The 19,340-nt window shown below is 35.9% G+C and overlaps 1 non-coding gene across 1 annotated transcript; it reads left to right on the forward strand.

Annotated features, from left to right (window-relative positions):
- Positions 1–219: 219 nt before the first annotated feature.
- On the forward strand, positions 220–326 carry LOC141709451 (small nucleolar RNA R71). Its single transcript, XR_012570026.1, has one exon. It is a non-coding gene; the product is annotated as a small nucleolar RNA R71 (small nucleolar RNA).
- Positions 327–19,340: the final 19,014 nt, after the last annotated feature.

A 19,340-nucleotide genomic window follows, 5' to 3' on the forward strand; every position in this document is an offset into this window, starting at 1 on the left:
ATAGCGGTGGCTGCATCAACTTCCAGAATACCTGCTACCTTACCAGGCATCATCCTCTGAATTGGGTTTTCATGCTCATTTGCAGCCATAGTCTCGATAAGATTATAAGCCTCAGTATAGCTTTTAGCCCATAAAGCGCCTCCAGCTGCTGCATCGAGCATGGGCCGAGATTGGGCCCCTAAACCATTATAGAAACCCGTGATCACCATCCAATCAAGCATTCCATGATGTGGACACTTTCTCAACATTTCCTTGTAGCGTTCCCAAGCTTCGCACATAGATTCTGTAGGTTGCTGCGCAAACTGAGTAAGAGCACTCCTCATAGCAGCAGTCTTTGACATTGGATAAAACTTCACCAGAAACTTTTGCGCAAGATCTTGCCACGTAGTGATTGACCCAGCTGGTTCAGAATGTAACCAGTCCTTAGCTTTGTCCCTTAGTGAGAATGGGAAAAGCCTCAGCTTGATAGCCTCATCAGTCACGCCATTATACTTAAAAGTGCTGCAGATCTCGACAAAATTCCTTATGTGCATGTTGGGGTCTTCAGTCGCCGCTCCTCCAAAAGAAACAGAATTCTGCACCATCTGAATAGTGCCCGGCTTGATTTCAAAGGTGTTAGCTTGAATGGCCGGATGAAGAATGCTTGACTGAATGTCATCAATTTTTGGTCGAGAAAAGTCCATAAGAGCTGGATCAGCTTGAACAATACGATCACCCATGTTTACTGGTTCTTTCCACTCAGTTCCTGAATCCGAATCTTCAAAATCTAACTTCTCCGGAATATCAAGAACTTCGTCTGTCTCCTCAGCTGTATCTAAAGTCCTCTTGCGAGTACGGGAACGAGTTTGCATAAACGCTCGCTAAAGTACCTAAAACACAACCGGAAATAATAAGTAACTACTACGTCCTAATCACTGAGTCCTAATGACCAATGATGGTAAGTACATAAACTAAACAAATACACCGAGTCCCCGGCAGCGGCGCCAAAAACTTGTTAGGGCGAAAACACACGCTAATATTCATGCAAGTATACGCATTCGCAAGTAATATAGAATACTTTCTAGTTCGTTCCCACAGAGACTCAGACTAAATTATTGTCTAATTAAACTCACTCACCAATGTATGATTACTTCTCAATGTTAAGACACTAACACTTAGAATTATTAACTAAATATTAACTACAATTAACTACTTAATTAATCACTTAATTAACACTTCAATTTATCAATAATAAAATACTCATGACATCACAACTTTATTACTACTTCCTTCAATAGTCATTGTTATTTCCTTTAGCATGTGACAGTGATGATATTAATCGAATAACACGAAACTGATAAAAGCCAACTTTCATTGTACTAATACCATTTTACCAATCATCCACAATTATGATAGAAGTTGAATAGTCATCAATTATGTTGAGTTCCTATATGTCTACAGAAATTGACAACACAACGATTTAAGCACAAGTTATTCCTTTTGATTACATAGGGCAGATAAAACTGTTAGAGTTACCCACTAATCATGCACAACGTACATGAACCTATGCTAGCATGGCAAGTTCTAAATCTCAAGATCCACCGTCGCTTCACAAGAGATTAACACCCTATCTTATATGTTTGCGACGCACATAAAACGAATACGCACAACCAATACTAGATATCATACAATCATCACACACTAAAGTATTAAACAATTAACTAAAGAATTCCATAGTAAATCCGTTGCAACCCCATGATCACGATTATCCCATAATAGCACTTATCGTCATCATGGGTTCATATGAAATCATGATAAACAAACACAAGAAAGGAATAACTAAACTAATTAAATTAAATCAGAGTACGTCACAAGAGTAAATAGGTTCAAAGTAACAAAACTAGCATCCAACGTTACAATGAAACAAGAATCACAAGAAAATATGCTTCCTCTTCGTTGCCGTGTACTAAAACGGTCTTCTTCCTTATCTCCTTCGCTCCTTGCGTAATACCACGATCCTCTTCCTTAAAAACGTCTCCAAATCTACTTATATATTAGTCCCATAAAACTCAGATTACATAGAAGTGGAAGCCAAACAGAAATAGAAGTCCCTAAACAAATTATCTTTTTTTCCGACCCTGCGCGGCCTCTCAGCATAGCGGGTGCTCAGCTTTCTGTGCGGCCGCTCAGCATTGCTGAGCGGGCGCTCAGGATCCTTCTGAAAAATTCCTGAGTTTGCTCCGTTCCTTCGCTGTAATCTGCCCATTTCTTCCCTCTGTCAATGATGAACACATGCCAAGGCTTATTCTTGATGATTACTCCTCCGAAATGCAACTAATACCCTGAAATGCATAAACACTAGAAAAACGCATCAAATACACAAAATACTTGATTTCAATGCACCAATTTAAGCCATTTTAAGATGTTCTAAACGGTTTAAAATGCCACTTATCAGTCATCATCAGTATCAGAACTTGATGATTCAGTATCAGACTTTGTGATGAGAGCTTTTCCCTTGCCTTTCCTTGATGCAGCTGTTTTGGGGGATTCCTCCTCAGCATTAAGAGCAACAGTCCTTGACTTTCTTCCATGCCTCTTGCTTTTTTGTTCCATCTCAAGTTCATGAGTCTTGAGCATCCCATAAATTTCATCAAAAGTTGTTTCTTCAAGAGCATAGGTGTCTCTTATAGCGGTGGTCTTCAAATCCCAATATTCAGGAAGAGCTAATAGGAATTTAAGATTTGAATCTTCAAGATCATATTCCTTGTCAACTAGTGACAAATCATTCAAGAGTTTGACAAATCTGTCATACAAACCAGTTAATGACTCATCAGGATTTGAGTCAAAGTGTTCATACTCTTGAGTAAGTATAGTCTTCCTGTTCTTCTTAATTGAATCAGTTCCCTGGCATCTTGTCTCCAAGGCATCCCATATGTCCTTTGCAGTCTTGCAGTTAATTATCCTGTTTGACATTATATTATCAATGGCACTATACAGCAAGTGTCGTACCTTAGCATCCTTAACAATTGATGAGATATCTTCAGCAGTGTAATCACTCTTCTCCTTTGGTACAGACTTTGCTGGTTCACCTGCAACTACAACAGAGAGTTTGGTTGGCTTGTGTGGTCCTTCATTGATTCTGTCAAGGTATTCTGGATCAGTAGTTTCCAGAAACATAGACATCCTCACCTTCCATATGGGATATTCAGATGGTTTCAGTATGGGAACTCTAATAGTCTCATATCAACTATGGATCTGAGTCTTTGGAGGTTCTTCAATTTTGGTGGGCTTAGTTGGAGTTTGTTCTTCTTTAGACATGATTGTTTTTGGATCTTAAACTATTTGTGTGTTAACAGATTGCTCTGATACCACTTGTTAGGTCACACACACTATAGAAGGGGGTTGAATATAGTGTTTATCACAATCAAATCGAATTAAAGAACTCAAGTAACAGAAAATATATTTTATTCAACACAATAAACTCTGTTACAATATGGAACTGTCCTCTCTCAGTGATAAACAACTTATCACGAGAGCTGCCAGGGTTACAATAAATAATAACTTCGATTATGATAACACATCTAGTGTAAACCCTATGTCTGTGTTTATATACTACACAGTTACAAGATAATCTCTAACTGATATTGAATATGATTCTGTATCCTAAAATATATCAATTAGATATCTTCTTTTCCAAGTAATCTATTTTCCATAGAAATCTTCTCCATGCATATCTCTTCTTTATTTAGTCTTGATCTTCTTTCCTTTCAATCAGCCTTTCCTTTACTGTTCGTCCTCCCGCACTTAAATTCTGATATCCATCTTCTAATAATTATCTCCTGATAATTTAAGTACTGATATCCTTAAGTTCTGACTTCTAGTAAGTGCTGATTTCATTAAGTACTGATATTTTCTGTTTGTTAAGATCTGAAAACTAAACATGAAACACATTAAACATGACATCTCAAATATATCTAACAGACACAAGAAGTTATCCCATCTAAACTTCAAGACTATGAATGAGCTTGTCAAGAAAGAACTGGTTAGAGGTATTCCTCAAGTGGAGTTTACTAAAGATGGATTGTGTGATGCCTGCCAAAAAGGAAAGCAGATCAAAGCATCATTCAAGAAGAAGCTTGATTCAACAATTGAAGAATCTTTGCAATTGTTATACATGGATTTGTTTGGACTAGTCAATGTGTTGCCCATATCAAGAAAAAGATTTTGCCTAGTAATTGTGGATGATTTCTCAAAGTTCTCTTGGACATATTTCCTAAAGTCCAAAGATGAAGCTAGTGAAATAATCAGCAATCACATAAAGCAAGCCAACAATCGCCCTGACTTTAAAGTAAGAAGAATCAGGAGTGATAATGGAACTGAGTTCAAGAATTCTGTGATGAGATCATTTTGTGAAGAGAATGGGATTATGCATGAGTTTTCTGCAGCAAGAACTCCACAACAAAATGAAGTGGTGGAAAGGAAGAACAGATCACTTATTGAAGCTGCAAGGACAATGCTTGAAGAATCAAAGTTACCAACATATTTTTGGGCCGAAGCTGTGAATACTGCCTGCTACACTCAGAATAGCTCTTTAGTTAATCAAGAAAAGCGCTTAACTCCCTACCAATTGTTCAAGAACAGGAAGCCACGCTCTAAATTTTCTTCATGTCTTTGGCTGCAAATGTTATATCTTAAGGAATCAAACTGATCAACATGGGAAGTTTGATGCTAAAGCATATGAAGGAATTTATGTTGGATATGCTGTGGGAAAGGCATATAGAGTCTATAATCTAAAAACCAAGATTGTTATGAAATCAATACATGTAATGTTTGATGATAAAAAGATTGAAGGACTGCAAGATGGAGATTTCCATGAAAGCCTCAAATTTGATAATATGGAGATGGTCAGTGATGACAGTGATGATGAAAGTGATCAAGAAACAGTGAATAAGGATAATGCAGAAAAATCTACAACTAATGAAGCATATAATTCAACATCTATTGAGTCACAAAATTCTTCATACATCGGGAGACAATCTGCCATATCCGTCGGGAGACAATCAGCTTCATCCGTCAGAACACAAAGTGCATCATCCATCGGAATATCAAGAGAAGCTGAAAGTCAGAATAGATCACCTACAGAAAGTTCCCCTTTCTCAAATCAAAGATTCACAAACTCAGGGGGAGTTTCTCATAATCGAAACTCAGTCAAACATCAAGACAACAATGAGGCCTCTTCATCTAGAGCTAATGTAATGTTCGGGAAATATTGTGTAATTATTTTTATCAACAGATTATTATTATGTGATTATTATGCGAATTTTGGTGAATTATTTGATGATTGATATTAATATTTGGGTGTTGATATTTGATAAAATTAGGATATTTTAAATTCTAATTATCCAGAATTAGATATAGATAATTTTGGTATTTTTCTCAAAATTTTTGGATTATTATGTGATTTTATAAGGATTATAGAATTAATAATGATTATTTTTACGTAACTATAAAGTTACTTTTAAAATCAGAAATCATCCCCCTTCAACCGTTTTTGCGTTTTTACAACCCGAAACTCTTCTGAAATCTCCTTCCTAACCTAATCTGATAATTCTGAACATTTTTCGTGTTTTGACTTTCTTGATCCGGGGTATGGTTTGACCTGTACGAGTCATGGCATAAAAATTTTGATACGCTAATTATTTATAGATCGATAAAACCCGTATTCTCGAAAGGCGAGGTGTTATTACCCTATTTTTATATAAAGTGTTTTATAAGGGTGCTTTGTGTTGATAATTATCCAAATCTGGTATAAATCATATCGTTATATAGTTACTTAGCGGTTAAGTAATCTATTTTCGGATCTGATATGTAAATGTAATTATTAAATAAATAAAATATGTGAGGGTTCTGTCAGTTATATGTTGCTATAGTATTAATTGTGTTTGATTGGTTGGGTGCGGATATTAATTGTATAATTAATTATCGAGCTGTATGAATTTGATTTGTTTTTAAAAGTGATTTTATTGAATATTTATTCTTATAAATGCTAAAATTGTTTCTAAAATTATTTTTCTTACCTTATAATTTTATTTATTATTTTTAGGAGTTTATAATATTTGGAAAGCAATATTTTATTGATTATTTATCTCTAAATGTTTTTCTAATTGCATTTAATTATAAAATCAGTACTTAATTCCAGAATGCTTCAAAAATCATGAAAATTTTATTTTATTAAGTTTGGAATATTTTGAGAATTTTAAAATTCTTTTGAAATTTTTTGAGATTAAATTGACCCGCGCATTGTTTCGTTTAATCCTCAAATGCGGGTAAAAGTTACGCTCCAGAAATGATGTAAAAATTTCAAGAATTTAATATCATTAGGTTTAAATTATTTTGGGGATGTTAAAACTATTTTGGTGACTTTTCGAATTAATGTTACACGTTAAATGCTTGTTGAATCGGCAAATTGCGACACAAAATTAAGTTCTCAGGACAGTTAATTAGATAAGGACTATAATTTTTATCAATTCATTTTCATCTCTCTCTCCTCTTCCTTTCACACAACAGTCTCTTTCCTTTTTTCTTCTTTCTCAATCAATCTCTCTTTTCCTCCTCACTCTCTCTCGTCTTCCCTCTCGTTCTTTCTATTCCCCCGACTTCCCCTCCCTGTGTGTCTCATTTGCTTTTATCCGGTAAGCCGCCGCCGGAGTTCCGGCCGGCTTTGGTTTTCGGGTGTGTCCTGTACTTGTTTGTATGTATATATGCTTGGTATATATATATGTATGGGTTGTGCTATGTTATCTTCTGCTTATTCTTTCGTTGTCGTCGCCGGACCTTTTTAGTTTCCGGTGACCTCGTCACCGCCGCCCGCGCGTGTGGCGCGTGTTGGTGGCGTGAGGTTTCCGGTAGTTGTCTACTGTTGTATGCGCGTATCCTGTGTTGTGTGTTGGTTCGATCGTTTAGTCCATTTTACTGATTAAATTTTTATTTCTGCAGAAAAATAATTGATTAATATCTGTGAAATAAAAGATTCTGCGTTGCAGGAATTAATTTAATCAGTGAATAATCGCGTTGGAACCCCAATTTGTATGGGTACCCGCGAATTTTTACCGCCGTCGGTGATGAACTTCGGCGAGCTGGCGTGGACGGTGATGATCTAATTTTGAGTCCTAATATGAATAAATTATAAAAATACGAATAAAAATATAAAAATGCGAATTATAATAATAACTAATTGAAATTGTGTGGTTGTTTGGGAATTACGAATTGTGGTTGTGGATTGTTGTTATTGATTGTAATTGACGTCGAATCGATTCGACGGGTAGGCCGATAAACAAAGAAAACGCTGCCCGATTTTCGGGAAATTAATTCCAAAAATACGGGAACGTAACCTATAATTATCGGGGATGTGGAACGAGGATATATATATATATAAATATATTATATGAAACCAAATTATGAGCCGTGACAAAATATTTTACAAATAATCGATTACCCTATTTTATCAAAACAACAAGTATACGTACTTTCCAAAAACAAATACCGATCGAGTTTCAAAGATGCGAACCATAATTGGTATGTGTATTTCAATAATACATATAAATACGAGTCATGTTTTGATATCAACTGGGTAGATTTGATAACAAGAACATGTTAAGCATAAACGATTATCTGAATTAGGGTATATCAACCCTGTAGGTCCTAGTCGGAAGACCCGGGGATTGACATCGGACTAAGAATGATCTAGTGGTTAGCCGTCGAGCTTAGCGAGGTTCCAATCGAGGACGTGAGTGTTGGGATCATATCCAGAATATGATAGTGGTTTGACGGTAAAGTTGAACGTCCAAGTCGAACCAAAGTCAACCAGTAATAGCAATTAAAGCTTATGTTAGTCCCTACCAATGCAACAAGAATTACAGAAAGGTGGTTTAATGGAATTTTTGAACCTTTTTGAAAAATTATAAAATGGTCTATCTTAATAATATATAAGTGTTTGATTTGCAAAGTGCGGAATGAGAAGTTAGTGAAATCAAAACAAAAGTAATTAAAAACACAAGTCTTTAAAAACTTTCTGGTGGATTTGAATGTATCCACAAGAGATATATATTATATCAAGAGAACTCTGTGTAGCAAGATTAGCTCACAGCTGCTTACAAATATAAATAACTAAGTTTACAGAGAAATGCTAAGAATACAACTTACAAATGTTTCTCTGAGAATTTTCTTGCTTAGAGTTCTTGTTGTTCTATTTTCTACTTCTTGGTTTATATATCACAAAGATTACAAAGTAATAAGACAAGATAATAAAACAAAACCTATCAAGTCTAATACTATGCTGCTTCATTACTCTGTTCCAACAGCTTCGAATATCTTCATAACAGCATGGAAATGGCAATGCTTCTTTGTTCTCTAAAACCCAGTTGAATAGGCTTCCACATTCCTTTTTCATACACTCAACGCATGTGACTGTATTGTTACTGTCAACTGATGTTTGAATTGATTATCTGTCGGGTACATGATCATCCGTCGGGTTGCCTTGTTGATCATCCTTCGAGTGGCATTGTTGTTTATCCGTCGGGTAGCTATCTGGCACTCGACTTCATTTCATTTATGCAGAATTACAAGACATCATCTATGTATAATTAATCAACCTATTCTGCATATCTAATTAAAGTCAACATGACTTGAGTGCTACTACAGAAACTAAACAAGGTGTATGCAGAAATGTGCTACAGACTCATTACTACACAAATTACTCACTCGATGGATAATCGATCATCATCCGTCGGGACTATATTCCTTATCCGTCGAGTGCTACATTTTTCACTAAGTAAAATCTACTAAGACATTTTGTTAATGAAATCATCAAGTTCACAACATATTCACAATAGCTTATTAAGGCAAGTATTCCTAAACTTCTTTTAAAATACTGTAAATATCTCTTCATTCCTATTCTAAGTTCAGAATAGTTAACTATTTTATATTTCACTGCAATTACTCTTAATTATGCAAGTCCCTTTCATTATTGTTCTTATATTATCGATTGCTCTCTTGAGCAAATACCCATTCTTTCAGGTTATTTGCGAACCCTGAATTGGGATGTATTGAAATCAAAATGATTTGACATCAAAATACTTTACGGGCTGGACGGTTATTATGATGACCAGTGATGAGCTGGATCCTATGGGTCGGGGATGGATCGGACCCTTGGGCCATAGTGCGTGGGTACCCTATATGTTGGTGGGTCTATGCAGTTGGGTATAGATCCGCACTGTATCGTGACTGATCAGCAGGGTATAGTGCATATGTTGGTTCTAGTGTCCAGTCTAATTTATTGTTAATAGCCATTAAAGACATTCTCTCTCGAAAAGTTTTATGATTCCAAAACCGGACAAAACCCTGATTCAGGAGATGAATCTGGGAATTTCTTATCACTTTTGATTTATAATTAAGGGCTGATAACAACCAATGTTTATTCGCTCAACTCCCTCAAATAATAGAATTGTTTAAAATAATTTAAAAATTTTGTCCGAAAATTTTCATTTAATGTTGATGTTTGGAACTCAATTATATACTTGCTGGGCATTTTTGACTCACTCTTGCTTTGTGAATTCTTATTTCTTTCAGAAACAGATAAGGATAAAGTGACTAGCTTTTGATAGACAGCAGAAGTTAAAGAGATCTCCACTGCAAGAGAATGAAGATGTTAGGAAAATAAGAGAAGGGCATTAGTGTGAAGGTAGTTAAATTTGTATTCTAGTTGTTGTGAATTATAGAAGGTTAGATTCTTGTTTCATACCATAACCCGTAATCGATCCGGATTGAATAGGGTCATTTGTATATAATTTTATGTCAGGTAAAGATTGTTTAGTGACACCAAATATTGACCCCGAATTTGGGCTGTTACAGCTAATCTACCTCAACAAAGGAAATGGACTAAAGATCACCCTTTTGAGCTCATCATTGGTGATGCATTTTCTGGAGTTCAAACAAGGAGAGCAACTCAAGAAGAATGTCTATATAGCAGCTTCCAATCTAAGGAAGAACCAAAGAAGATAGAAGAAGCTTTGTTGGATCCTGATTGGATTTTAGCTATACAGGAGGAGCTAAACCAATTTGAAAGGAACAAGGTATGGAAGCTGGTACCCAAACCTAAAGGAAAGAATCCAATTGACACCAAGTGGGTATTCAGAAACAAGATGGATGAATGGCATAGTGGTCAGGAACAAAGTTAGATTGGTTGCTAAGGGCTACTGTCAACAAGAAGGAATAAATTTTGATGAAATTTTTGCTCCTGTTGCAAGACTTAAAGCCATCAGAATTTTCTTAGCCTATGCAGCTCATGCTAATTTCAAGGTCTATAAAATGGATGTCAAAAGTGCATTTCTAAATGGAGATTGGAGGAGGAAGTCTATGTCAGTCAACCTCCTAGTTTTGAAGATTCAAATTTTCCAGATTATGTCTACTATCTTTTGAAAGCACTTTATGGACTGAAGCAAGCACTTAGAGCCTGGTATGATACTTTATCAAAGTTTCTTTTGGAAAATCACTTCACAAGAGGTACTGTTGATAAAACTTTATTTTTTAGAAATGTTAATGGCTCTAGTATACTTGTTCAAATCTATGTAAATGATATTATATTTGGCTCTACAGATGAAAAACTTTGCAAAAAGTTTACCAAATTGATGCAAAGTAAGTATGAAATGAGCATGATGGGAGAACTAACTTAGTTTCTTGGTTTACAAGTTAAGAAAGTTAGTGATGGAATATTCATTAGTCAAACTAAATACATTCATGATCTTTTAAAGAAGTTTGATCTAATGGATTGCACATCTTCAAAAACTCCCATGACCACTATAACTAAGCTTAAACTAAACACTAATGAAAAGTCTGTGGATATCTCAAGCTATAGGGGCATGGTTGGCTCACTTTTGTACTTAACAACTAGTCGGCTAGATATAATATTTGCTACTTGTCTTTGTGCTAGAATTCAGGCTGATCCGAGAGAATCTCACTTAGTAGCTATCAAGAGAATTTTCAGATATCTCAAGGGAACACCAAAATTTGGCATTTGGTACCCTAGAGATTCTGGTTTTGATCTAACTGGTTATTCAGATCAGATTATGCAGGTTGTAAAATAGACAGAAAAAGTATAACATGAACGATTCAATTCCTAGAGAACAAGCTTGTGTCCTGGTTCAGTAAAAAGCAAAATTAAGTTTCCACTTCTACAGCTGAAGCTGAATATATTGTTGCTGGTAGTTGTTGTGCACAGATTTATGGATGAAAAACCAATTGTTGGACTATGGTGTATAAGTGGATATAATTCCCATTTTCAGTGATAACACAAGTGCAATTGCCATCACTGAAAATCCAGTACAGCATTCAAGAACAAAGCACATAGACATCAAGTACCACTTCATTAGGGAACATATGATGAATGGTACTGCGGAACTTTATTTTGTTCCAAGTGAATAGAAGCTTGCAGATATATTTAACAAGCCACTTGATGAATCCACCTTTTCAAGGTTGGTAAGTGAGTTAGGTATGCTTAATTATTCTTGAGTTATTTCAGATATTTTTGCAAGTTATAATGCAACCAGAAACTTAATTAATTTTTCTGTTTTAGATGAAATTTTGGCTAAGTCAAAATTTACACCCCGACGGATCCTCATTATCCATCGAGTTTGATCATTCATCGGAATATTATTTGTTAATAAAAATCAGTTACTTTTCAGGATTATTCTATAACCGACGGATAATTGGTTTATTCTCATCCGTCGAATTGTCTCAATCTTAGCCGTTAAAACTCTGAATGTTATCCATCAGGTATACTTACATTTTGTAAGTATAACATGACGGATAATTGACAAAAAATTTACAGTTTAGTTATTTTTAAACGGCTATTTTGGTCTATTTTGTTTGGTTACTTTATTTCACTTTATTATTTTTGACAGTTTATTTCTGAGATAGTATAAAAGCAGAATTCATTTTTATTCTATTCTTTTATCATTCTCAAATTAATTGCTCTAACTTCCTTTCTTCTCCAAAGCAAATATTCTCTCTACAAATTTTTCATTCTCTAACAATGGCACCAGTAGTCAAAATCATGTCTCAATCTGGATTTATCTATGAAAAGAACAACTTTGTAGCTCTTGTGAACAAGGAGATTCCACAGTCTGGAGAATTTCACAAGATGATAGATTTCGTGAAGAGCTGTAAACTCAGTTATGCTATGCTGGAATCACCCACAATCTACTGTGAAGTTATGAAGAAGATATGGAAAACTGCCGTGTACAACTCTACTAACAAGACCATAACTTTCACTCTTAAAGGTAAGCAGTTTTGCATTAATAGTGACATTATCAAAGCATGCTTTAGAATTCCAGATAACACCTCTACTGTTCCACACATAGATACTGATATATTTAACATGTTAAATTCTATGGGCTATGCACTTTTAACTTCTAAGTTAAGTGAAATTAGGAGGCTAGGTCTTAGAAAGGAATGGAGCTATCTGTGTGATGGAGTGACTAAGATATTTTCTGGTAAAATAAGCAATTTTGATTCTATTAACATCTGTATGCCTAACATGCTTTATATGCTAGTTACTGATAAGTACTTTAACTTCAGTGACTTGATCATGTTTGAGTTAGGTTATAAGTTAGGAGAACTTAATAAGAGAGGTAAAACTGTCTATTATGTTAGATTCTTTATGATTCTTGCTAACCATCTTATTGAGAATATTGTTGTTGAGAACCCAACCAACAAACTGAATTGTTGGGTTCAAGAAAGGAGAGACATTGCTGATCTCAACAGGGCAAGTCACCACAAAGAGGTGCCCCTGTTCTACTTTTCAATCATGGGGGGACCCCAGGTAAGTGAGGTAAACACCACTGTCTCCACTCTTCCAACCTCACACATTTCTTTACCTTCAAGTGTAGCTATGGCATCTGTGTCAATAACCCAACAGATGCCTTCCCAAGATACCAAAATAAAAATTTCAAAATCCAAAGCTAAGAAAGCCCCCTCTGGTTTCTTTCAAAGAAATCAGTTGCAAAATATACTAAACACAAAGAAGGGAGTGTGAAGGAGAGTGATCAAGGTGAGGGACAGGGTGAAAATAAAGAAACCCTAAAGATAAGGCTAGTGAGATTAGTGTACCTAAGCCTAGCCACACCACAGTTTCCCAACAAACTGTGATTGTTAACAAGGATATTAGCTCAATTCTAGTTTCATCCTCCCAAAAGGATGTTACTATTGAAACAAGCTCCCAACCAGGAGCACAAGCCAAGAGGGTTAGGGACACACGTTCACCACAGACTTATGCAAGAAAGAAAAGATCTAAAACCCTTGGGGATGCACAGGAAACACATAAAATACAAACTGGTGCTAAAGACCCAGTCACTGCACCATCTCAATGTCAGATTGTTGTGGCTCCAATAAATGTGGAGTCACATCCAAAATCATTAATAATTGAAGCTCCTGAAATAATAAATTCACCCACACACTCACTGGAAGTAGACATGATTCATACATCACTTCCAAATTCTCCATCTTTAACTCTATTGGAAAAGTCAAAATCCAAGCAAGTGAGCATCATTTTTTAGATGATTTGTTGGCTCACTTGCCAATTCTTTCTGAGTCTGTTGAGACATCTGTGCCCAATTTTTTATCAATCTGCACAGAGTCTACAATAGTCTCCACTCCAAGATCATTCATTTATCCTATCCCGATGGATATTGTTTATCCGTCGAGTAGTGATTGTATCCTGACGGATGTGCCTAACAGCAGTCATCCGTCGGATAGCCAAACTACTATCACGATGGGTATTCCTCATCCGTCGTGAGTCTCTGCACAACTTCAAATTCCTACAATCGTCACAAGTGCAGATGACTTAGTAGTAGTACAATTACTCTTAGGACTGAGGGAAGGGAGTGAATTGTGTGAGAGGCTGGGTTGCTCCCAGGAAAAAGGAAAGAAAATGAGTAACCAATACAGACCATTTCTTCAGGTCTGGAAAAAGTGAGTGAAAGGAGTCCTACCTTAGATGGTGAAGGTGAGGGTGTGAGGGTGGGAAGCCAAGGGGAGCCCTTGATGCAACAAAAGAGAGATTATGAGAGAAATGCAGGTACTTGAGTGATAAGGGTGAACACCATTGCTAGTGAGACAATGAATGTCAGTGATGCAGAAAGGGAGAGATTATTTCAGCAAGAATATCAAGGAGTCATAGATTCTATCTCCCTAGATGCTGAGATATTTACTCATCCTGTTACAGCTTATCAAACTCTAACTGTACAGGGCAATGAGGAGGCTGAAAAGATGCTCAATCTAGTGTACACAACTGCTTCTCTACAAAGAGCAAATGATGCAATCACTGTTATGCCATCCAATACTGGTAGTGATTTTGAACTGACTGAAGACTCTTTTGGGGATGCTGGTGGGGATGATGAGGAAGACAACATGAGCATAGGGGGAGATGCAGACATTCCTTCCTGGATGCTAACCAAAGAATGTTCATACTTACATCTCCGATCCACATTATTCAAGCTCATTCATGACACCCAAACAGCCATTCAATCATCCACAAATGCTAGCACAAAGAGATTATTTATAGCACATCTTGAAGCTCTACAATTGCACAAAATTCAAGCTCTCCAACACAGTCAAAGTGTTGATGAAATAAATCAAGAAGTTTCTGAAGTCAAACAGGATTTCATTGCAGGGTTGGATGCTAGACTTCCTGAAACCACCATGACTGAGATAGCTCAGAAACTGAGGAAGGAAGCTGATCTAAATAGAAAGGTTGAGGCCATGGACTCTAGATTATCTGATATGGAGAAGTCAATGGCCAAGATACTTGCTAATCAGGAGACTCATACTGCTCTACTCCAACAATTGGTGGATGTTCAACTCCCTTCCACTCAACAACTTGATGCTAACAAAAAGGGGGAGAATGGTTCATCAAGCGAAGGGGAGAAACAACTCAACATTCAAGTTAGCAAAGTAATTGTGCCAACAATTGCTTTCACTAAGCCACCAACCATGGACAGCATTGACATCATCAATCTGGCAGCAGCAAAACTGGAATCAAATGTCAAACTGCTAATGATTGATGTAGCAGCAGCTGAGTAGGAACTAAAAGAAAAATGGAGAAAAATAGATGCAGAAATTCAACAGAAATTTGGGCCAATTTAGAAACCAGACAAAATCTTTAATCATCACTCTTAAGTAAGCAGATTTCTGTGAATTAAATGAGTTTGAATTATCTAGAAAAGGGTCAAACTTCTTGCATAAAGTCTCCAAAGGCAAATCTGGTCTTGAAGCCTAAAAGAAACTACTCAAAGTTTTCTGAAAAAAATCCTATGGATACTGTGTATGAGTCACCTAGGTCAGATGAGAAGAAGCTGTTGGCTAGGTCAATTGCATTTTTCAAGGATCCAGCTAATTCAGTACTTAAAAGAAGAATTGCCAAGATTTACAGAAATGGTAAGGAAATCTGTGTGGTGGCTGGACACCATCAGTTTGTGGAACCTAAAAAGGAAGAGAAAGAAAGGATTAGGCAAGAAAAAAAGAAAGCTGCCTTAGATGCTAAGAAGCTCAAACAAAAGAAGGAGCAAGCTGCTATCTTGGCCAAACTTCAATCTGTGAAGACTACAACTGAGATTTCTGCACAACCATCGGTGATTGCTGAACCTCAAGATCAGAAAATGCAACAAGAACCATAACAGAAAAGAAGATTCAGAAACAAGATCCCCTCCAAAAGAAAATTGGACTTTAGTGATGAGGAAATGGAAGACTAAATTCCCAAAAAGTCTACAACTTCAACTCAAACATCCAAACCCTTAGTGGTATTTGAAGAATTCAAGGTGGTGGATCCAACTAGGAATATTTATGGTGAGCCCATAATTCCAAAGGATGAGCCAGTAGACTGGGATAGTTTTCCAATTCCTGAACTAAACTTTCCTATCTTTAACAAGCCAAAGAAAACAAACACTAGAGCAATCAAGAAAGTGAAGCCTGTGACTCTTAGATCCAAGACCCTAACCAAATCTCAACCAACAGTCAATAAGGAAGATCTCTTATACATCTGTGACATCAAGGAGTTCTCTGAAATAAACCTCTACTTGGAAGAATTGGAAGAAGTAAGAGGGATTGATGCTTACAGAAATCTCCCTGAAAGGCTAGTGTTCCAATACAAGGGAGGGAAAGAGATCACATGGCCACTTCACAGTATTCTTCAAAAAAGCCAATATGTACTGATAAAGGTCTATTCATCCTTCAAGAAGAACTTTGGATTTAATATGACCGCAAGGAGAATAGTCCTAAAGAAAATAGAGGAGCTAAGGAGTAATAGAGCCAAAAATGCACTTCTAAAAACTCTGTTTATTCCCTTCACAGGAAAGTGAGTTCATTTCAGGACTTATTGGCTCATAGAATTCATGGATGATAAGGGAGTTAGAAGATTCTTCAGACTAGATGACCAACTGAGTATCTCTAGCAATGAGACTCTTTTGGAAATGCAAGAAATGTTGGATTTATCTAAAGCTGATGAACTTGAATTTCACAGACAACTCCAGAATCAAATAGAAGAGAACAACAGGAGGCTTGGGAAGAAATCCAGACAATCAAGAAAATAGATTTATCTGCTCAGACTAGAGGAGCACCTTGATAATGATTGTGAGCAACTCTTTGTACACTTTGCTTTGTTCAATTTTCAATTAATATTATAGCACTTATCAATTTTATCTACTACTTTTTAATCTATATCTTTAGGGTGTTTTGTTATCATCAAGTTTCTCTTCATTTATGGCTACAATTCCAGTAGACATAAATTAGGGGAGATTGTTAGGAATATGTTGTGAACTTGATGATAAGTTAAACAAATCACCTTAGTAGATTTACCTTAGTGAATCTTGTAGCACTCGATGGATGATCTAATATAGTCCCGATGGATAAACTTTACAGTCCCGATGGATGACATATTAACATCCATCGAGTGAGTAGCTTATGTAATAATAAGAACTATAACACATTTATGTAAACAAAATGTATTAGTCAAGTAGGTTGCTAAGGGTTCTGTAAGTCATGTTAACTACTAGATTGGTATGCAGAATAGGTTGATTAATTATAAATATGAGATGTCTTGTAATTCTGTATAAGTGAAATGGAGTCAAGTGATAAATAGACACCCGACGGATAATCTACAAGACTCCCGACGGATGAACGACAAAGCTTCCTGATGGATGACAAGCATAGACCCGAAGGATGATCAAATTCAAATAGCTGTTGACAGTGACAACACAGTCACATGCGTCGGGTGTTTGTAAAAGGAATGTGGAAGCCTGATAAGCAGGAATTTGAGAACAAAGAAGCATTACCATTTCCATGCAATTGTAAAGATATTCAAAGATGCCGGAATATAGTAGTAAAGTAGCATGAAGTTAGACTAAATAAGTTTTTTTTATTATCTTGTCTTATTGTCATGTAAACTTGGTGATATATAAACCAAGTGTAGCAAGTAGAATAATTAACTAAGCAGATACATTCTCAGAGAAACATATCAAGCTATATCACGTAAGCATTTCTCTGTAGTTTAGTTGTTCAAACTTGTAAGCAGTTGTGAACTATCTAAGCTTCACAAGGTTCTCATTTGATATATATATATATCTATATATCTCTGGTGGATACTTTCAAATCCACCAGAAAGTTTTAAAAGCTTTTGTTTTCATTACTTAGTGTTTTGATTTCCATCATCTTTTTATTCCACACAACTGCTAATCAAACACTGTTATATTATCAAGTTAGAACTATTTTAAAATCTGAAAAAGTAGCCAGAATTATATTCAACCCCCTTCTGTAATTCTTGTTGTATTGTTAAAGAATAACAGTTCTTTAGAGAGGTGATATATCGTAAGTAAAATGACTTATCGATATCTTGAGTTCTCTATATGTGTATTTGAGTTGTCGAGGTCTCTAGTTCTCTACATGTAGAATAACTTGTCGACATCTTCAATTCTCTATATGGGCTTTTGACTTGTCGACATCTTGAGTTCTCAACATGAAGATTTTGACTTATCGATATCTCTAGTTCTCCATATAAAGAAATGAATTTTCGATATCTCCAGTTCTTTACATGGGCTTTTGACTTGTCGACATCTTGAGTTCTCTATATGAAGATTTTGACTTGTCAATATCTCTAGATCTCTACATGAAGAAATGACTTGTCGATACATATACATCTTGACTTGTCGAAATCTGAGATCTCTACATGTATGTTGACTTGTCGATATCTCTTGGGACTTCTCTATAAGTCATTTTGGACATCTCGACAGACTTCTCAATATCCCTTGATCTGTGACTTGTCGATATCTGACTCTGAACATTTATCCTAGACCAATATTATTCAAATCCAATCTGCTACACTTCTCTCTGAGGCATGATCAGGAATTGATCTTCTTCTAGAGTTTATTTTTTAGCTTGAAAGGTTTTTCACAGAAAAGGCCTCCAGCCTAATCTACTAAACATTTTTACAGACTCAAGGAATATAATTACAAAATACAAATATAGATTATCATACAACTTATTCTTAGGGCTGTCAATATGACTTGGTCTTGTTATTTACAGGATCGTCTTGCACAATAATCTCCCCCATTTTGTGAGAAGATCACTTATCACAAATTCATTCTTGATAACAAGACTAACCCCAAACTAATATCATTATAATGAGACTGACAAATTTACAAAGTAGATTTTTATATAATTTGCAGTTACATCAGTACATAGTTACAAAGCTTAACTAAATTTCTTATAACCAGGTTCTTTTCTAATAAGGTCCTTGAGTTTAACTAATACTTCAAGTTCTTCAATAATCTCAGTCCCTCTTAGAGCTTCCACCAATTTGAGCCATTCAGCTAATGAGTAACTCTTTAGCAAATAAATCTTGTACCTTGCAAACTTGTTGGTCTTTATGTTCAGAAAGTGTCCATCTTTAGATACTCTACTCAACCCCCTTACCTTTAGCTCATTTGATCTTTTCTCAAACATTTCAATCTCTTCAGCATATTTCCTTTCTCTTTTCTCCCTTTCAGCCTTTTACCTTGCATGCCTTATGTTCCTTTCTCTCAACCTATCATCCAATACCTTCTTCCTCATTCTTGTACTTGAATCCCTTGAATTCATCAAACTAATCACTCTCTTCAATTCTGCAGTTTAAAATATCTTAATTATTTTTTTGAGTGAGGTTTGGCTAGCTGTGATAGGTATTTTGAGTAGGGAATGAGTAATTGGCTTGTACAGGTACTTAGGCTTTTGGGTTTGGATTGATTTTGTATTTTTTTGATAGGTTTTTGGGTTTGAGT

This window comes from Apium graveolens, chromosome 2 (assembly GCF_009905375.1).
Source record: "Apium graveolens cultivar Ventura chromosome 2, ASM990537v1, whole genome shotgun sequence".
NCBI classification, from domain to species: Eukaryota; Viridiplantae; Streptophyta; class Magnoliopsida; order Apiales; family Apiaceae; genus Apium; species Apium graveolens.